At 34.6% G+C, this 19687-nt stretch overlaps 1 protein-coding gene across 1 annotated transcript in view; it reads right to left on the bottom strand.

The window, feature by feature from the left end:
- The window catches only part of TFEC (transcription factor EC), an 85134-nt gene extending 79891 nt beyond the window's left edge, over positions 1 to 5243 (bottom strand). The window contains exon 1 of the mRNA XM_023537961.1: positions 5218 to 5243. The gene's annotated coding sequence lies outside the window, so the exon portion shown is untranslated. The remainder of the gene's footprint in view (positions 1 to 5217) is intronic.
- Positions 5244 to 19687: the final 14444 nt, after the last annotated feature.

The following is a 19687-nucleotide window of genomic DNA, read 5'->3' as shown; positions in this document are numbered from 1 at the left end:
AGTCTTTGTTCCTCATCTGAAGTGATTATTAAAATGAAGCTGCTTACTTTTCAAAGTAACAATTTTTAATACTGAAGAGGGAACAATTCAGCAGGCAGCAGCATGAATCACTACCAGACAAATATATTTGTACATTTTTATAGCCTAAGGAAATAATCCTAAATGTGTAAAAGATTTGAAGCATCAAGATGATCATTAGAACATTATTAGTAATGATTCTATAATGTAGAACGTATAAAATTTAAGCATATGCCCTGATGGACTCTCTATAGCATTCTTCAAACTGTGAGATTTAATTTACTTTTCATTTTTACTGAGGTCAAAGGGCTTTATTACTAAAAACACTTCATCATAAATGACTAGAAAGTATAAACTTTGAAAGCAAAGCTAAAGTAAGCTACTTTTCCCTCTATTAATCATGTAATTAAAAAAATAGAATGATACATCAAGTGACTCTAACATAAGAGAAAATATGACTATTAAGCAAACTATTTTAAGAAGTGTCATCATTTTATTCATTACTGAAACTCTGGCCCTAATTTCTATCTAGTCTTACCACTAAACCTATTTAATAAATGTACATAAGATAGCATCTAAGTTCTGAACATTTCCAAAACACTTCCATGGGAAAAGTTAGAATTTTAGGAGTGTTGGAAAGCAGCACATGAATGTCTTTCAAACAATAATAGGATATTTCAAAATCTCAGTATAAATGCACTAAGATACTCAAGCAATATAAACCAGACCTTATAACAATGTGCTTACAGCAGACAATAACCTTGTTATATTCTCCCCATAAATGTGAGCATAAATCATCCTCTGTGTCTTTATGGTGGTGTTTTTGTCTTACCCAAACCTGGAAGCTCATTTCAAAGTAAATTTCCTAAAGGAACATAAGCACAGATATATAAAGGGGCTTGCTTTTAAAAAGCAGCTCAGATAATAATGTCGATCTGATTCTCTTGCCTCAGCAAAGGTTTTGTTTGGTGTTTTGTTTTGTTTTGTTTTGTTTTGTTTTGTTTCTTTCTTTCATGAATTCTTTTTCTTAGAAGGAGTACTATTAGTGGCAAGGTCAACTTTGCCTTACCACAAGTCATTAATGACTGAATTGGTAACCTGATATCTGAGAAGTCATTTGCTGTCATACATCTGTCATCAGCCCTTCAGAAGAGTTAAAGAATACGATGCCTTATTAGGATTTGACCAAGTTAGAGTAGAGTTTCATTCTTATTGAACTCTGTATATGCATTGGGGAAAATGTGATTGTTTTTCAGCCTATAAATATATTGCCAGCTCTAGCAAGCAGCAAGACATCTCATTCTAGAAAGTCAAATGCTGCAATGCGTCACCTTCAAACTTCTCTCACTGGTCCCAGAAAAATAGTTACAGATTTCAAATAATGTTATTTAAAGTAGATTCTGGTATACAGACACCCACGTCCTCCAAAGTTAAATTTTCTAGTTAGATTGTCTCCAGTCAATCTGACCACTTAAACCTGACAGGGAAGCCAGTCAAATATGCAGTCACAGTGGGCCAAAAATCTGTCAAAATAGTTTGCTTAACTGGTGATTACCTCTTGACTGACTTGAGCAGTCAAGTTAATCAAAACAGTCAAACCAGGTTTTCCATGTATACACAGTTTTACTTCTTCCTGTTTTAGTAGGTGTGCCCTGTTTATATATTTGACAGGACTTTTATTAAGTTACATTGTTTAAGAGAAACAAGTTGGGAATCACTTCATAAATTATATAAATGTCTAAGCACTACACTGTACACCTAAAACTAATATAAAACAATATTGAATGTCAACTGTAATTGAAAAATAATTTTTAAAATAAAAGAGAAACAAGCCAAAAAAGTTGTGAGCAACTAGTTTAACAATTAGGGCTCTCTTCAGAATTGATCCTCAGTTTCAACACAGAGGAGAAAAGGCTCTCTGGGCCTGCCTGAGAGCTACAGAAGAGAGGCAAGGGGGAGGGGCGGATAAGAGAAAAGCACCATAGGAGCCAGAAGGACCCGTACACATAGCTTCTAAGGTTTCTTGGTTAGAGGACTGAGGCATGTGTCTTTACAAGGGAATGGGCTCTTTGAGATTAATTAAAACACTTAGAAAGAACACAGTATAGGGTTTGATGACATAGGTGTCACTGTTTATAATGGTTTTCCATTCTTAGTGTGAATAGCCATTTTTGTCTGAAAAAAGATAAGTTTTAATAATCCATTTAAATAATTTTAAAATGAAGGTGAAGGTGATTTAATTACTCAGCTTGCACAAATAACAATTTTGAATTGCAGTCTGTTGTTTCAAAAGTATTGGTAGAGCACAGTTAGGATTGCAGATTTGGGAATTATCCCACCTGGCTTCAAACATGAGCTTCTCACTGACAAGTTATGTGTCTTTGGACCAAATATTTCTCTCTCAGGATGTAAATACTCTTATCTGTATTATCTGCAAGAATACTATTCAATTCCTAGGATTATTCTTATTATTAAATAACTTAATGAGAGCATGGCACTTTCAATAGGGTAGGGTAAGAAGGGCTTGCTGTAGAGAGACATCTGACCAGAGGAAGATGATCTGGCTCAAATTCACCATAACTGTGAGAGCATCTTACTCAAACAAAGTATTTTTATAAAGTACCAAAATTCTTTTATACCAACATCTTATGTTTGCTTGGTCTTGCTCTAATTAAAAGTTTTATCATTTAATATTTCTATAATTTCTAATAACAATACTAATAAGTATATGGTTAAAATCTCTAGGTACCTGTCTATGCAGGCATTGAGCTAGGTGCTTTCCTCTCACTTTCACATTTAATAACCATGAAACCCAATGAGATATGTCAGATTTACATGAAGAAACTGAGTTTTAATCAAATTACATGAACTTTCTGGGATCAAACAGCTAGTTATGACAGAGCTTGTTTTAAAACCTAACCATCTTACTTTAAAACCTATGTTTATTCTAATTCATCATGTTTCTAAGAATTTATAATCTAATACTTGTTTAATTAATAATAACATACTTCTGATTCTACTAGCAATGTAGGGTAGTTGATATTGCAGATTTGGAACTCCTAAAAAAATTGTTTATTGGGCCCCTGAAGGTATTTACAAGTAAGTCAGAGAAGCCAAAATGCTTGAATATTGGCCTATCATATCCAAAGCTCATGTTCTTTCCACTTTCTAAATTGCCACTTTGGGTTCCAAAAAAAAAACAAAATAAACAAGTCTGAAATATAAAACTCACATATTCCAAAGGACTTAGAGCTAGAAAGGATTTCAGAGACTGGTTAATTCAACAAGTACAAAATAGAATGTCTTGTTAATTGAAGATGGCTGGAGCATCAATAAATAGCCTACAAACAAAGCAATTGTTATGACATTAAAACCTTTTGAGTTGTTTCCTTGGTTGATTTTATTGTCATTGATAGAAGTAGTAATTTCAGACAATAATGTACAAAAGCCTAAAGACTTCGAAGGACCATGAATGAATGATACCTCTGGGACGAGCCCAGGCTTTCAGCTAAAACTCAACATAGTAGGGTATAATCCAACACGCAGGATTAACATCTCAGGAGACTTGCCCTAGGTCAGCTCATCTCTCTGTGATGCCTTATCCTCTAGATGGAAATAAAAACAGTGAACTCTCTTAAATGTGCCCTACAGTCTGATTAAAGATTGAAAAGGTCTCTAAAAATCCACAGCACTCCCAGGAAAAAATGCTAAATATCATTATCATTATTACACCAAATGCCATAATTTGGTCTCCTCAGATTTCCTTTTTATGTAGATTCCATCAAACTCTGACTTTTGACTTTTTGCCTCTCTGACCAAATCTCCAATGACAAAGCAAAGGGAAATGTTGAGGCAATTAGTGGGGAATGGAAGCAATTAATTCCCTTTTTTAGTGGAGACCTGGCCTCTGTGAACTGGTTTAACCAAAAATAATCAATGACCTTTCTATGACCAAACTGAAGCAAATCTACTTGATATTTGTCACCGGTTATCCATCTACTGCTTCAACATTAATGAGTCTCTTCACTTTGCTCCTTTCCTTTATGAAATAGAGCCACCTATTCTGGTCCCTAGTTACTTCTGCAACTGCTATTTTTGCAAATCTAATACAGTCAAAGACCTCGTTATCCATATGTAAGTCTAACCATTTTTAGCAAAGCTATGCTTTCTGATTTCCCCAAACCTTCACCCTTGCACTGTCTCCTCCTGCTATAGAGAAGGGTATTTGTTCAAAATGAATGAAATAGAATGACAAAGACAAAGTTTAAATTTAAAAGTAGTCAAAAAATGATTGTATAATTTACCTATGTCTAAGCACCATGCAGACCTCGATTAAAGTCCCTGCTGTGTCACTTACTCACTGGTTACCTTGGGAAAGTTACCTATCCTTTGTAAGCCTCACTTTTCTCTTCTTAACAATAAAGTTAACAGCACTTGCCTCAAGGGTATTGTCAGGCTCAAATGAGATGATACATGTAAAGTCTTGTAGTACCAGATGAGAGCCCAATCAATGTTAGCTATTATCAACTGGTGAAGAAAAGAGAAAAGAAAAGAAGATTTTGTGTAATATAGCTGATATCAATACTCATTAAAACTCCTCTAAGGTGACTGCTACTCAAGTAGATTAGTTAACATTTACCGACTCCCAGTTATCCCCCAGTAGAGAACTTAATATTTTAGCTTATGCATTTATTTTATAAATTCTCTCCTTTTCCTAGTGTAATCTGGAATATCTTTGCTCGCTATTTTGTTATCGTTGTCATTTGTTTTGTCTTTAGATAAATACATCTTAAGCAACTAATAAAAGTTTGTCATACATTTTACTGGATGTGTTCAATAGGACTGAATATAAGTGAATTTAGATAGTTTAATACACTTAGTATTTTATGTTCGAACAAATAGAATTGCAAATTAATTGGCAATACATTATTAGAAAATATAGAAAAGTAGAGAGTATCTATGAAGAAAAGATAAATTAAAGATCACTTCCCAAATTATGCAGAGTTGCTTCATCCTATACTTCATTTTGCTCTGAGAGTTCTGTCCTAAGGCAGAGTCCTCTGAGGCTGTTTTCAGAAGATATTGAGAAGGAAAAGGCCAGATATGTGAAATAGTAGCCTATGGTTATGTCTCATACTCTAAAAATCTGTCCAAAATGTAAGATTATGGATCCCAAAGGAAGAAGGAGAGAGGTCCTACCTTTGAGCTCTGAGCTGGATTTCCAATCTTAGAGCTCCCACATCTAATATAAGTTTGATACCCCAGGAATAAATTCAGAACTACTCTTCAGGAACAGGAAACCTAAACTTTATACCACCACCAGACCCCTCACCCTTCACACTCAGTCCCGGTCCCATTCCACTCACCACAAATTAAAATAGTCAGGAAATACACACACACACACACAGATGAGAGAGAGAGAGAGAGAGAGAGAGAGACAGAGAGAGAGAGAGAGAGAGAGAGAGAGAGAGAGAGAGACTTATTCACAGTCACATGGCAAGTTAGTAGCAAGCTAAAAATGCTGAACTTCCTATTTCACAGTGTGTTCTATCAGCACTAAACCAAGCAACCACAAAGAAATCACTGAATCACTTGCAAACATTTGTTTGGCCCACTGATTGAGAGCTAATCCATGTTCAGTTTAAGTGGTTATTTCAACAGTGAAAAATAGCAGTCCACCACCTTTGATTTTCTTATGAAGTAGGTTATATCATATTTTTAGCAAAATACTTGTCTTTGTCTTCTATTCTTTCCAGAGGTGCAACCACTTGCAAAGTATTATCCAGAAACAGATGTTTGTCCTTGCTCTCTTAAAACAGATTCAAGAGCATTCTATAAACAAAATCTAGAATTGACTCTAGTCTTTCATCCCTCCAATATTTGTCCCAAATGGCCAGAGATATCCTGCTAAAACACAATCAGATCAAGCTGCTCCCCTTGCTAAAATCCTACGACCCTTAAAAGCATAGCTTTTATGGTCTGCCCCTATCTTAACTCTCCAGCCCCATTTTATGTTATTCCCTACAATGATCTCACACTGTAATAAAGAACTCTGAATGTGCCATACTTTTCACAACTCTGCACATGCTAGTTTTGGTCTGATGCCTTTCTCCTCCCTTTGCCTGCCCTGAGAATAGCTAATTATTTTTTATCTCTTTGAACCCCAGACTCATAGTGAATTCATACGTACTTTTATTATAACACTTTTCAGTGTGATTAATTATTGAAATGCCTCAACTGCTCATTAACAGGTAACATAGCTCATGCATCTTATCCTCAAAATCTAGTATAGCACCAGGTATACTCCTCTACTTATACACCTTCAACTTAGAAGGCAAAATCACACATTTTCTATCTTCTCCAGAGGATGGTGTCATCAGTCATCTCACTGGGAAGACTCACTCCCTTGTTTGTTTCTTCACTTAAATGGATATGCTCAGTTTTTCAAACACTGTATAACCCTACATGTTACAATGTGTTCAAAAGGTTAATAAGAAAAAAATCATTGTTTACAATTTTAAAAAAATAGATGTTTTAAAATTTGAGAGCAGAGAGAAAGTAAAGAAGTAAATGCTTATGGGAAAAATCTTCAATGGTAGTTATGATTTTGATAGAAAGAGAGCAAATCATCCATCATGTGAAAAGTGCCTTACACATGTGAAGGACAATAATAAGCTATAGAAGAAGAAAAGCGATTGACTAAGTGGAGAAAAACTTTAAAAGTTTACCAGAACTTAAAGTCGGGTGGTAAGAAAATGCTGCTTACAAAACTGTGGCAGACCTCAGATGGTTCAGTACTTTCAAGACCATTTGAATTTGTGCAGGATGAAAGGGAGCAGACTGTAAACATCTTAGCTGACAAAGAATTCCCCACAGACACTAGCTGAGATCATTACCCATCAGGTTTCCAATATAGTAGGTATTGATTTGGGGGGAGTAGGGAAACATGTTTGAGGGAATGACTTTTAGCAAAGATGGGGAAAAGGATACAGCAAAATATCCGACTGAACAGATAGAGAGCTCTGGTTCAAATTATCATCCAAATGGAAATACGTCAAAGGAAGCTGAATATCTTTTAAACTTAATTTGTTCATGTGCATATGAAATTCTGTATTGGAAACATGTTTATACCACAAGAAATAAAGAAAGGAACAGAGGGATGGAAGGATTCTCTGGCTCAGTGGAAGAAACTAGAAAGTGAATCACAATTTGTTCTATTACTCAGGCTGAGGAGGAGTGTTTCAGGAAAGGCAAGAGATGATTTGGAAATACTCTTCTATGGTAATTCTTAGGAATGAATATAAAGAGGCATAGGACTCCTTATTAAAATTCAGTTCCACTTCCTAGATCCATTCCTTTCAACTGTCTTTTTAGTCTTATTTTTGAATTTTTACTTATTTCAAACCTGGAGATAAAAAAATAAAAGCAACCTAATGGGTCTTCAAGATCATTAGGCTCAACCTCCTGCTCTATTCTGAGAGTAATTACAAAATCGGGAATAAGGACTTTCTCTCTTTAACCAATCTATTCTTAAAATGGTCACCTGACAAAATTCCATAAAACCTATCTTACTATTTCACTTTTCAATAATAAAGATTCCCCCAGTTTTCCTAAGGCTTACCATAAACCACCTGTAATTCTCAAAGAATTCTCATATACTTTTTTTGTTGATGAGTAAGTGGCCGAGAATTTCTAAACTGCAATAAATGCAATTTAACAAAATCACAAAATTACCTATCATCCTCTAAGCTTTCATAGGCAAAGTAATACCTGCCGAATGTGGGTATATCTCCAAACATCTACATCCCAACCTTATACCCCACCCAACAGATTCCTTAATTCACAACTCTATAAAATAAGGAACATTTCTGTATTTTAGTTTTTTCTTATATTTTCTACTGTTAAGATTACTGTTAAGTTCTCCCTCCTTTTAAGTTATGTTTTGGAGGACACATACAATTCTTCCTACTTTCCTCATACATCCTCTGCTCTATGCCTCACAGACTCTTCTTTCTAACCTTAGTAAACATAATCAGTAAAACTTGCACAAAACTATGTATTTTTTTAAACTATATTTTGCACTATATCTTTGTTTTGTTTTGCCAAATAGTATAAAATTTGCAATCTGCTATTTGTAAACATTACCTTTCTGGATCTACTATCACTCCATTGTTTAATATTTTTTACTATAAGAATTAATTAAATTTATCTCCATGAAGAATCTGGCATGTCTAACTGATTTCAGATAATTTTATTTGTACATTGATTTATAAAGAATTGAATGATTGCATTTCCATGCATATAACATGTTTATTATTTTATCAATATCTATCATCATTCTTTTGAATCAGATTTCATTAGTTATTTGAAACCATTGTTTAACAATATTTCTCTTTTTTTGTTTCTCTTTTCCTTGTTTCTTCTTTTTAACTATTCAAACCACTGTTTTCAAAATTATTTTCCATTTCCACTGTGTTAATTACCACAATTTCTGGACATTTTACTTATGCTAGAAACCTGAATCATATTTAAATACCTCATAATTGTTTTGGCAATCTATAACTTATAACAGTCATTAAAATTAAGTTGACTTTTAAGAAACATTTTCTAGCTTGTTTCATTTTTTGACATCAGCTTCAAGTTTCAGTTCAACAAAATTACTCATACATTGAACTATTCTACTACTTTGGAAAGAAACTGAAAATTAAAATAATAATAATAATAATTAAGACCAAAGAAATAGACAAGATGAAATACATATGTATATATATACATATATATACACACATACATGGAATATATATTTTCCATTTGTTTTATTGCTAAAAAAAAAGATTTTTTTATTCTTTAAGTGGAAATCACAAATTTGGCTTCTTTAAGATAGCTTTCACCAAAAAAGTAAAAGATTTAATATTAATTCCAAAGCTATTGAAAAGTATAAACTACGCTCAGATTCATCTAAAGCAGAAGTGAAGCAAAATTGAATAATCTTGATAATGAACCCAACATTCTGTTTCACTTTGCTTTGTTGTCACAGTTTCTGAACAGAGAGGAATCATGAAGTTATTTTAAAGTCTCTTAATGTTAAATAAAGTTTCTAGTAAATAAGTTACTAATTAGTTACCTAAAACGAATTAAAGATTACCTAAGGTTTATATTTCTCAAAATGTCTATTTCCAATGAAACATTTTAAAACAATATTAAAATGAGATTATAATCCATATAAATAAATACATATAAAATATATGTGCATATTTATGTGTGTATATATACAGATATATGTATAATCTTTAAGTCCCTACTCTAATTCTAATTATTATAATTGAAAACTGTTACTATAAAAAGTTATTGTTTTGGGCTACTTTATATCTCCTATGCAAACTTTCTGAATCTAAAACTTCATTTAAAAAAAGAAGCAGAATTTTTAACTCTGGAAAAATAACAAATGCTAAAGTCCTATCTGGTGTTATTTCTGCTATGAACAGTACTCATGAAGCCAATGAAATATATATTGCTAAAATGTAAACAAAAATTAACATTTACTCAAAAAATAACATATAAATTGCAATAAAGTGTTAATCAGGTTCCAATTTAGTAAATATCTAAGAATATTAAACTGGAAGAAGAAATCGCTTTGGTTATCATGAACTAAAACAGTGATTTCTCCATCTTGATGAAAAGAAATTAATAGAGTTTCATATATATTTTATCCAAATTACAGCAAATCCTAGCTTGACTACTCTAATATCCTGATAGCCAGTAGTGATCATGCAAATGAAATCATAATTATAAGAAAGCCACACATATCAAAGTAAAATAAGTATTGATTAGACTCGTCTTCCGAGTTTGTTTAAAGTACAGAAAATTAACCTGCCAGTTTAGTTACCTACCAGCAACGATTGGATTCTATCAGTGTTATCACCTCTACAAACAGCACCAAATTATAATCCCTCTTCCCAAAACATAAGCACCATGCCAAAAGAGACAACCAACGTAAACGATCTGATTATGAATAACTTGGGCTGGTTGGAATCCACTTAGTTGAGAAAAGAGAAAAGAGAAGTGGCTCATTAGGGCATTTCCTGAAAGTTGGTTGGAATTTCAGTTAAGGAAGAAGAAATTACACAGCAGTTTCAAGTAAGGGAACTTCCTTTCTTTATCTGAAATATGCCACCAATTTGAGAAATAACACTCCAACAAAACTACTCCATCACAGTAATGTGACCACAGTAAAAGCTCTCATTTATCCCATTATTGCTCCGTAATTAACATTTCTTCCCAGAATAAACACAAGCAGTATATAGTTGTTATCAAAATGGACTAAGCTCCCACATTTATTGTAGCATGTTAGGTCTCACAGTTAACATTTTCTCAACAAACTGACATGCGCCAATTTTCAGTTTTTAAGAACTGCAGCTTTATTTAAGAGTATTACCAGATTTTGAGTTTTTACTTAAGGCCATCAAATTTCCTATATTTCATATAATCACATTTTCTTTACATATAGTTTAAGGAATAAATATAATTATGTTTTCAATGTGACTCCAGGATAATATTTATCTTGTCCAAGAATATTTTATCTTCCTATGTAGATGGGAGATATATAATTCAACTCATAAGATTTCTAATTTTTATTTTCCTAACCCAGTTTGATCTGAATTTTTAAAGGGTATGAGCACTATTTTCTCATTTACTGCCATTACAAATGAAGCGTCTAAAGAGCTCTAATTTTATATATTGCATAAACTTAAAAAAAAAATCTCAAGATACAACTTTGTTCCCATAATTTGTGCTGTGAAAATTTGCATTTATTCTATAGGTTATACCATTTGCTTATTTTATCTATTTTGACAACAATATGTATAAAGCAAAGCATTCATGTTAATTACTGAAATTTCATGCAAATGTTATCTTTAAATATATCTTGCCTTTGTGTTTTAAAGAATCATGCATCCTGCCTGAGCTACACATGAGCAAAGTGGACTCTCATGCTGAGGGCAGCCCTCTGACAAAACTTCCCTTGCAGGCTGTTGGAAGACAAGCTTTTATTCACTGAAATGGTGATTGGGATATATTTTGGAAGATGAATTATGTATGGTTTAAAGACAAAAAAAAAAAAAACACAGTCATCTAATGGGGTAATATATGAAATAAACAAAAACAAAGTAAGAAATAAAAAGATTATTTTCTTACATCTGATTTTGAGAGGAAATAGGATATTGAAATGATAAACTCCATGAAAGTAGAGATTGTTTGGTTTCCAAAGTCAAACATATTTTGGGGCACTAAGGTAATCAATAATAGATAACATCTAAGTTAAATAATGTTTAAGTTAAAAAATATTAACAGATTATACAGGAAAAAATTACTGCTTGTCAAATGGCAGCTAATGCACTTTTGGAAATGGTCTGAGAAAGCAGATCCATAGATAAGTGAAAAGCAGACAAGAAGATAGACTATTAGCCCTTCAAAGAAGAAAAACAATACATTTGTTATTATTCAGATTGCTTTTATAGAAGTCTCAAATATAAAAGGTTATTATTAAAAATCCTTTTATTTGCAATTGATTTTATATATATACTACTGGGACGTTGAGGGCCTTTATGCCCATAAGTATGCCTTTAATCTTACCAACACGAAAACCTTCCAATCTGTTAAACACTGAAGAAACCTAGCTTCTCTTAAAAAGGAATCAAATAAATCAAAGGAAAAGATGTATCTTTTCGAAGAAGTTTAGAAAAGAAGTCTAAGATCATTACTATCATAGGAAACAAGCAAATAAAATCAAATGTGAGTATATAGAACTGGAATTTATCTATCTCTCATGAATATGAATTGTACTTTTAGAGAGATTAATATCATAATGAAGTCACTTGGCAAATTATTGATATTGATTATTTGAAAATCTGATTTCATTACTAGTTTAGGGAAGTGCAAAAGTTAGAAAGTGAATGTTTCCTGTTTTTAGGTGATAACTCCAGATTTAGCCTGAACAGTACTTTAAGATAAACCCTAAATTCAAATATGATCTTGAATTTCCTTATCATTTAAGAACTATAGACCATCTAACATGCAAGAGTTCATTCCACTAAAATACTAACACTGAAACTTACCTAGATTTTTATTATCTCACTAGCACACTAGCAATATTATATTTGTAAACTTTAAAAATATCTTTTAAAACTGCACTTAAGTTTTATCCTATAAAAGTTATTATGTCCTTAACCAGAAGCACACCAGGCACGAGGGCTGTGGAACACATGTATAATGTGCATATCACTATACAATTGCAATAGTAGTGCTTTTTCACTTCTAAAATGTTCTTTACTTCAATGAACTTCAGAAACATCAATTTGTTAATCCACCCATGTCAGCAACAGTGCATGAACTTATCATTGCTCTGTGAGAAATGGGTAAATTCAATGAAGAGAATCAAATTACTTTCCTAAGTTTTTCTGTCCCCAACAACTCACTTTTGAAGAACAAAGAGTCTCTAGAAACCTGTAAGGCATTAATATAATTTAATTCTTCTATGAGGGATTTAAGATTTCTCTAGAGCTTATGTTTAATCATGGCATACACTGGAGTATTAAATAAAGAGCCAGCCCTTCTGAAAATTATGAAGTAGGCAAAATTTGTCTTTAACATGCAACCTCTATGTCCTTTTCCCTTTTGCCAGACAGGTGCCATAATGCTGTATTATCTCTCTACTTTGCCACTATCTAAAACTATTTTTAGAAAATTCTATAATTAATTCATTACGCATTTTATTCACTAAGGTATAGATGACTGATGAGGCATAAAATATTCTCCCTCCCCAAAACATTTGCATTTGGGAGGTAATGAATCCTTAAAGTAAAGAAGATATCTTTAAAATTGGGAAGGGATTATTATATATAAAATCCCAGAAATCAAAAATATTCCGTGGAGACTGCCATCTAATCTGAGTACTTCTATACTCAGACTAGAATATGTGTTATCCATAAAATATATAAAAGTATATAGTTTCTTCCTTTGTAATGTTAGAATGTTCCAAATGAGACGGCATCTCCCATGATTGACACTGTAGCTCCCTAGAGATTAGAAAAATGACAAGCCTTCTACAGCCTGCCAAAATTGTACAGTTGCTCTCTGTCAGACAGGGGAGGATAGGATATGCTGTCATAACAAATAACTCCTAAAAAACAAAGCACAAAAAAACCAAAATGTTATTTCATACTCTGCATGTCCAGTGCAGATTAGTGGGGGAGTTCTGTTCCACATAGTTACTCAAGGACCCAGGAGCTGGAATTTCCATCTCCATATATGCTTTCAACTCCACTGATGCAAGGAAACAGGATACGTAGAACTATATGCAGGCCCTTAAAGTTTCTGCAGGAAGTGATGCTCATCACTTCTGTTCCTCATTCATTGGCCAAAGCTAGCAATGGCCATGCCTACTTCAAAGGAAATTGACCTGCAGTCCTACCATGTGTTGAGAAAAGAAGTAAGATATTTGTTATTAAGACCAATGACTATAACACTCTCCCAAGAGCCGTTAGTATTCAACATTTCCCAGGGAATCAGTCTTTTGTAAAGATTAGTTCTCCTATAATGTCATCTAAGAAACAATTTCAGTCCATCCAGTAAAAAGCTATAAGCTTATTTCATTTCAATACAAATGAAAAGAAGTAGCCAGAGGAATAAGAGAGGGAGCAGAGAGACAGATAGTGGAAGATGTTCATTTTGATTATCATGATTTGAGGAGACAAAAACAAAACTACAAGAAAAACTATGTAAGAGTATATGTGTTTATCAGTATTATAACTTTTTTTTTTAAGATTTATACCAAAAATACCTTCCAGAATTTAACTGTGAGGGAGAAATTATCTTTCAGAAGAGCATAAAAATATGAGAGACATTTCACAAATTCAAATTTAGCTACAAGCAAAGTTTTCCTGAGAAAACGATAATAATTATAATACTAAAATTACTTTTAAAGGAAGAAAATCTGGAAAGAGTAGTAAGATAAGAAGTACAGAATAAAGAAATAAGTAGAAATATATTTTGACTTTTTCATTTCAAGATTGTTTTCACTCCTTTTAGAAGTTTAAAAATGTGCCGAGGCATACAAAAGAAACATCAATGTGCACATAATTTAATTCATAATTTTTGATTACTTTTAACTGCTAAAACTACATTCTGATGAAGTAAAGTAAGTCGAAGAGGAGAAGAAAAGGAATAAGACTCTCGTTTCTCATGTAAGGATGTAATATGCAATAATCAAACAAAATCAAGATGTGACTTCAACCAAAAAAAAAGTAGAATAAGCAAAGTATAAATGTTCTCTTGGGGATAACTCTTACTTTTGGTGAGAAGAAACGTAGTAGTTTCTAAATTCACTTTGGTCAGTACATGCTTCATAATTTGGGAATTAAACAAAGGACAATAAAAAGCTAATAGGACTTCAATAAAAGTGTCAACAAATCCCAAGAAAATGATTGCATTGACAACAATAGTCCTTTTTTAAAAAAAAATTGATAGTATCTTAGGAAGTAGCCAACATGATTTATTCTTATTTCCTAATTTAAAAAATACACACACACCTGCACATATATATAAACTCACACTGCCATGGCTTAGGCAATTTAAAATGGAATACGTTCTTTGTAGATAGAGGTTTCCCTAAGGAAATGTTAATATCAAATTTCCCAGGATACTTAGTTCATGTGGCTTGATTATTTACCTCCTGTTGTGACACTAAAATGAGAAGGATCTGTTAAATCTGCTAACTGAAATGTTTCCCAAAATGTAAATAATTGGATATGTCTAGACTAGCATGTAAACATGCTAATTACACTGGGTGTAAATTATGTGAGTTGCCTTAACTTCCAATGTAACATTTGTAAGTGTTACATTTCTCATAGAATAATGCTTCCTTTTCATTGTGCTATAAACTAATGAGGAAAAAAGAGGAAGACATCAAAAGAAAAAAGAAAGAAATGAAGAGCTATTCAATTAAATGCTAGAGAAGGCCAACTATTATAAAATATAAGTACAACTCTATTCACATATCAGCTCTAGATACAAGTTAAGTCATATGTATTATGTGCTAGGAGCTTTGCTAGTTGCTTTCACTTGCATACCTTATGGAATGCAGTGATTTTTTTAAAAAGGTAATATACTTCAGAAATTATAAAGTTAGAAGACTAGAGAATTCAACCTCTTGAAAATTTCCTATGTAAATAAGAAAAAAAGAGAGCTGGTAAGTGGCAGTGACCAAGCTGGTATATCTGAAAATCTATGTCAAGTAATGGTGTGCACAGAAGTGATTCTTTTCTGTGTATATAGATCTTGCTAATCGTGTAGAAAACTATACTTCATTGTCTCGTTTCATCTCAAAGCAGGGAGAGCTAAGCTTTGAAAAAATCCAAGGATTTCACAGGTTTTATGCTCTTTGTCGTACTCTCCCTGTTTTGGATAACAACTCTGAAACAAAGAAGATGCACACATACACACATACAAGCTCATATATGCACATGCAAATAACATGGCTGTTGGTGACTCTAATTCCTCCAGGCAGAGCCACATGATCAGCCAGTTCCTGTTACAAGGGGAAAGAGATGCATCTCTCACACAATATGCATACCTACAACTGTTCACCTTATGCTGGTGAGCTGATATAAAACTATAAACATGGCATGAGAGAAACACACCAAGTATGATAAGGAGGAAACAAACAATAAATGGTACCTAGTAACCTTAATTTTAAAGAAAAAATACATGGTAAATTATCAGGCATGATAATTAGATTATAGATGTCTGTTATCAATTCATAGAATACAGGTAGCAAAATGAAAATGACATAGCACAATGAGATAAATGCAATTCCACAGGTATCACAGAAAGTTAGTGAAATGTCATTCTTTTCTAGAATAGGGCCACAGAAACATGTTTGGATATATATATTACAGCATAAGCATGAGAAGGATTGAATTGCATATGAAGAGAAAAAAATAAATAGGTTACATAAGCTCAAAGAAATATTCACACTTTAGACTACTTCGTCCAGACATTGACTAAAAGAGAAATAATACGAGATGGGTACTATCCCATATCACAGGTAAGTTTAAAGCTGTTTGGCTAATAATATTTAATTCTGAATATTACAGGTTTTTATTGAATTTGTCCAGCTTTATTGAGGAATAATTGCCAAATATAATTATATGTATTTAAAGTGTACAACATAATGATTTGAAAGACATACATTGTGAAACGATTACCACAATCAAGATAGTTAACACATAAATCACTTAACATAGTTAACTCTTTTTTTATGGTGAAGACTTAAGATTTATTCTCAGCAAATTTCAAGTATGCAATACGACATTATTAACTATAGTCTAGTTGAAAGCAGAACTTCATAGTTAAAATGGACAAATTAAAAGTCATTATCAATTTCCTAATAGTTCATCCTTACAGGAATGTTAAACCTAAATATGGACATAAGTAATTCACAATAGCTTTTTATTAATCATAATTGCCACAAAATGATTTGGAAGCAAGAACTAAGTTATATATATTATCCATGCCTAAATACAACAGAATGCAAGACACATTCAGAATTCAGTCAGGGATGGTGGGGAAAATGAATAAATCAATATCCAGATAAATTTGACTCTTCTCTCTCTAAAATTTTATTAATAAATCTCATTAATTTAATGAGGAAATAGCTGTATAAACCTCAAAATAATAAACTTGAATAACATATTTGGGCTTCTTTTAAAGTGAATGATTTATCTTTTTTTAGAATTCTTAAATAAACTTTCCTTACATAAGGAGAGAGTTCTACAATATGTGAGAGAACTGATCACAAATATATGTACTTTTGTTGCTAAAACTTTAATCTTTTCACTCGTTAGCTCAAACTGCCTTGACTTCTCATGTTTATGCAAAACAGATTTTTTGGAGAAAAAAAGAAAGGTACTGTAACATCAGAGGAAATCATCAAAGAACTAGTGGCAACATCTTAAGGCTTTTATCAAAGTAGTGAGGGAATGCATTAAAGCAACAATATCTGAAGCTTACATGTGATGGGACTACCAAATTTAATAGTGTATCTTATGAACATATGTGGATGTAATGATTTTTTGTAAGAATACCTCATTCTGAAGGACTTTTTTTTTCTGAGTAAGAGAACATTATTCTCTCAAGACAATTCAGAAAAAAAATCCACCAATATTTCATTAATAATATATGTCTCACACTCTACAAACAGAAAACTGAAAGTTTTGAAAAACTATATGCAGTGTTAGTGAAGGTTGTACAAAGGGGAATAAGCTTATGAATGGAAAAAGTCATTTTAAAAATCCCTCATCAAATTTGCATGAGGGAATGGCGGGCTAAAACATGAATTGTTAAAACCAAATCATAGGCTTCCAGTCAAGATGGCGGAGTAGGGAAATGATGCGCTCACCTTCTCCCAGGACTACATCAAAATTACAACTAAATTACAGAACAACCATCATTGAGAATCACCTGAAGTCTAGCTGAACAGAAGTCCTAAAACTAAGGACATAAGGAGCCATGTCAGGACTGTTAGGAAAGGCAGAGATGCAAAATAGACTTGTCCCAAACCCACGTGTTGCTACTAAGAATCAGAAGGGATATCTCAACTGCAGAGGTCCCTCCATAGGAGCAAGGAGCCCTAGCTCCATACCAGGCTCCCCAGACCAGACTTCCAGTGCCTGGAACAGAAGTCCTCATAACTTCTGGCTGTGAAAACCAGTGGAGGTTGGGGGTGAGTAACCCAGAGGGCTGCTGGAGTCCCAGACATTTCTCTTAAAGGATCTACGCACAGAATTATCCATGCTTAACTCACTTGTTCTGGGTTCCAATACTAGTGTGGTGGCTTGAGGGTAACGAGGGACATGTGAGGGGGAATTGAGTTGTCTGGTTTCACGATTTGGGGATGAGGGCTGCAGGGGTGGCATTCTCCCTGGTAGAGGTGCTGGCAGAGGCTATTGTTCTTTTGTTAAGCCCTCCCCCTGTTACCTTGTCTGAGTCTCCATTAATCTGGCTAACTCTATCTGCCCCACCCTGGTGATCTCTGAGACCCTGCCCCACCCAACTTGAGTGCCCACCCAAGCCATTTCCATTGGCCTTTCATACAAACAGCCTGTCTTGGCTCACACTTCAGATGTTCCTAAAATCTCTCAAAGGTCCACAAACCCCAAATAAGTGGCAGCTGGCCTTGGTATGCCCCATACCTCTTGCTGTGCTGCCTCAAGCCTGACATTAGCAGCAACTAACCTTGGTCTGCAACCTAGCCTCACCCAGGCACCTTCAAGCCCAGCACAAGTGGCAACTATCTGCAAATCACTTTGTAGTCCATACCAAGGGACCCTGGGCAAGGGAAAGGCAGCAGCTGACCTCGGCCTTCAGCAGAGCCTCTCCCAAAAGGCCCCAGAACTAACATACCTAATAGCCGGCTTCAGACTGCAACAGAGTACCATCCAGCCACCTCCATAAACACACCCATTTAGTTCTTTTTCTGGAGAGGGATTCCCCCTAGAGTTCTTGTGTGCCTGTTGAGACCTCCCTTTGGGCATGTCAGTTGTGGAGCTGATTGGGTAGTGCTCTGTTTTGTTTTGAAGCTGGCCTCCAGATGTTTTGGTTCTGGGGCCCTTTGGGAGTGTTCCTGTGCAGTCCAAGTTCAGCCACTGCCTGTGCCTGTCTCAGGGCTACGTAGTAGGAACTACAGAGCTATCTATGGTTAGCTATTGCCTGTGCTGGACCTGGAGGCAGGCACATGGGAGAAGCCAAACTGTGAACTATGGCTGGCTGTCATCAGTATCGAGCCTGAAGAAGTTCAGCAAAAGACCCAAAGTAACCAAAATCCTGAGACCTCCTGCTGTCTGCCCATAAGTCTCAGCCAATGAAAGAACCTCAGGCAATACTCGAGTTGGGTGAGGCAGGGTCCCAGGGAGTCACCGGGGTGGGATGCGTGGCTTTCGCTAGGTTAATGCAGATTCAGTTTTGCTGCCAGTGCTAAGCTTGTGCTACCAAAAAAGTTTCAGATCATACTGAGGGTAACTGCCACACACTTCTGGCCCACAGAACCTGTGATTTGTCCAAGGAAGACTATAGCTTGGACTGAGGCTGATCGGCCACCACCAACAGTGTCTCAGCTGGCACATGAGCCAAGGCCTGCTGATCACTGTTGAAGGAGCCTCTTGCAATGTACAGGGCAGGGCTGTTTCACAGCTACCTAAAGTGTCTCTTTGGCTTTGTGTGAATTGAGTGGGGCAGGGTGCCCAGGAGTCACCAAGGTGGGGCAAGCAGAGTTCACCAGGTCAATGCAAATTCAACTTTGGCTATGAGGAAGGCTCAACATAGGCAAGATGACACCTACCTGTAGGAGGAGGACTCAACCCAGGGAAAATAGTGACTGTTTCTCCAGCTCTTGCTCTGAAGCCACACAACTCAGTCTTTCCCTGTATGTCTCTGGTGCCTTCCAATTTTCTATCCTTCTGCTGAAGCCCAGGGTGAGTACCTGTAGACAAGTGAGTCTGTGTGTGGGGTCTTTAAGAGGATGTCTGGGTTTTTAGCAGCCTTCTATCTCAAAGAGATGGCTTGAATCCCAACTGATTTTCACAGCAAGGTGTTGTGGGGACGCCTCTTCTTGGAA

The sequence above is a fragment of the Pteropus vampyrus genome, unplaced genomic scaffold (assembly GCF_000151845.1).
Source record: "Pteropus vampyrus isolate Shadow unplaced genomic scaffold, Pvam_2.0 Scaffold206, whole genome shotgun sequence".
NCBI classification, from domain to species: Eukaryota; Metazoa; Chordata; class Mammalia; order Chiroptera; family Pteropodidae; genus Pteropus; species Pteropus vampyrus.
Note: the sequence above shows the minus strand (reverse complement) of the source record. Positions and strands in the feature narration are given on the sequence as shown.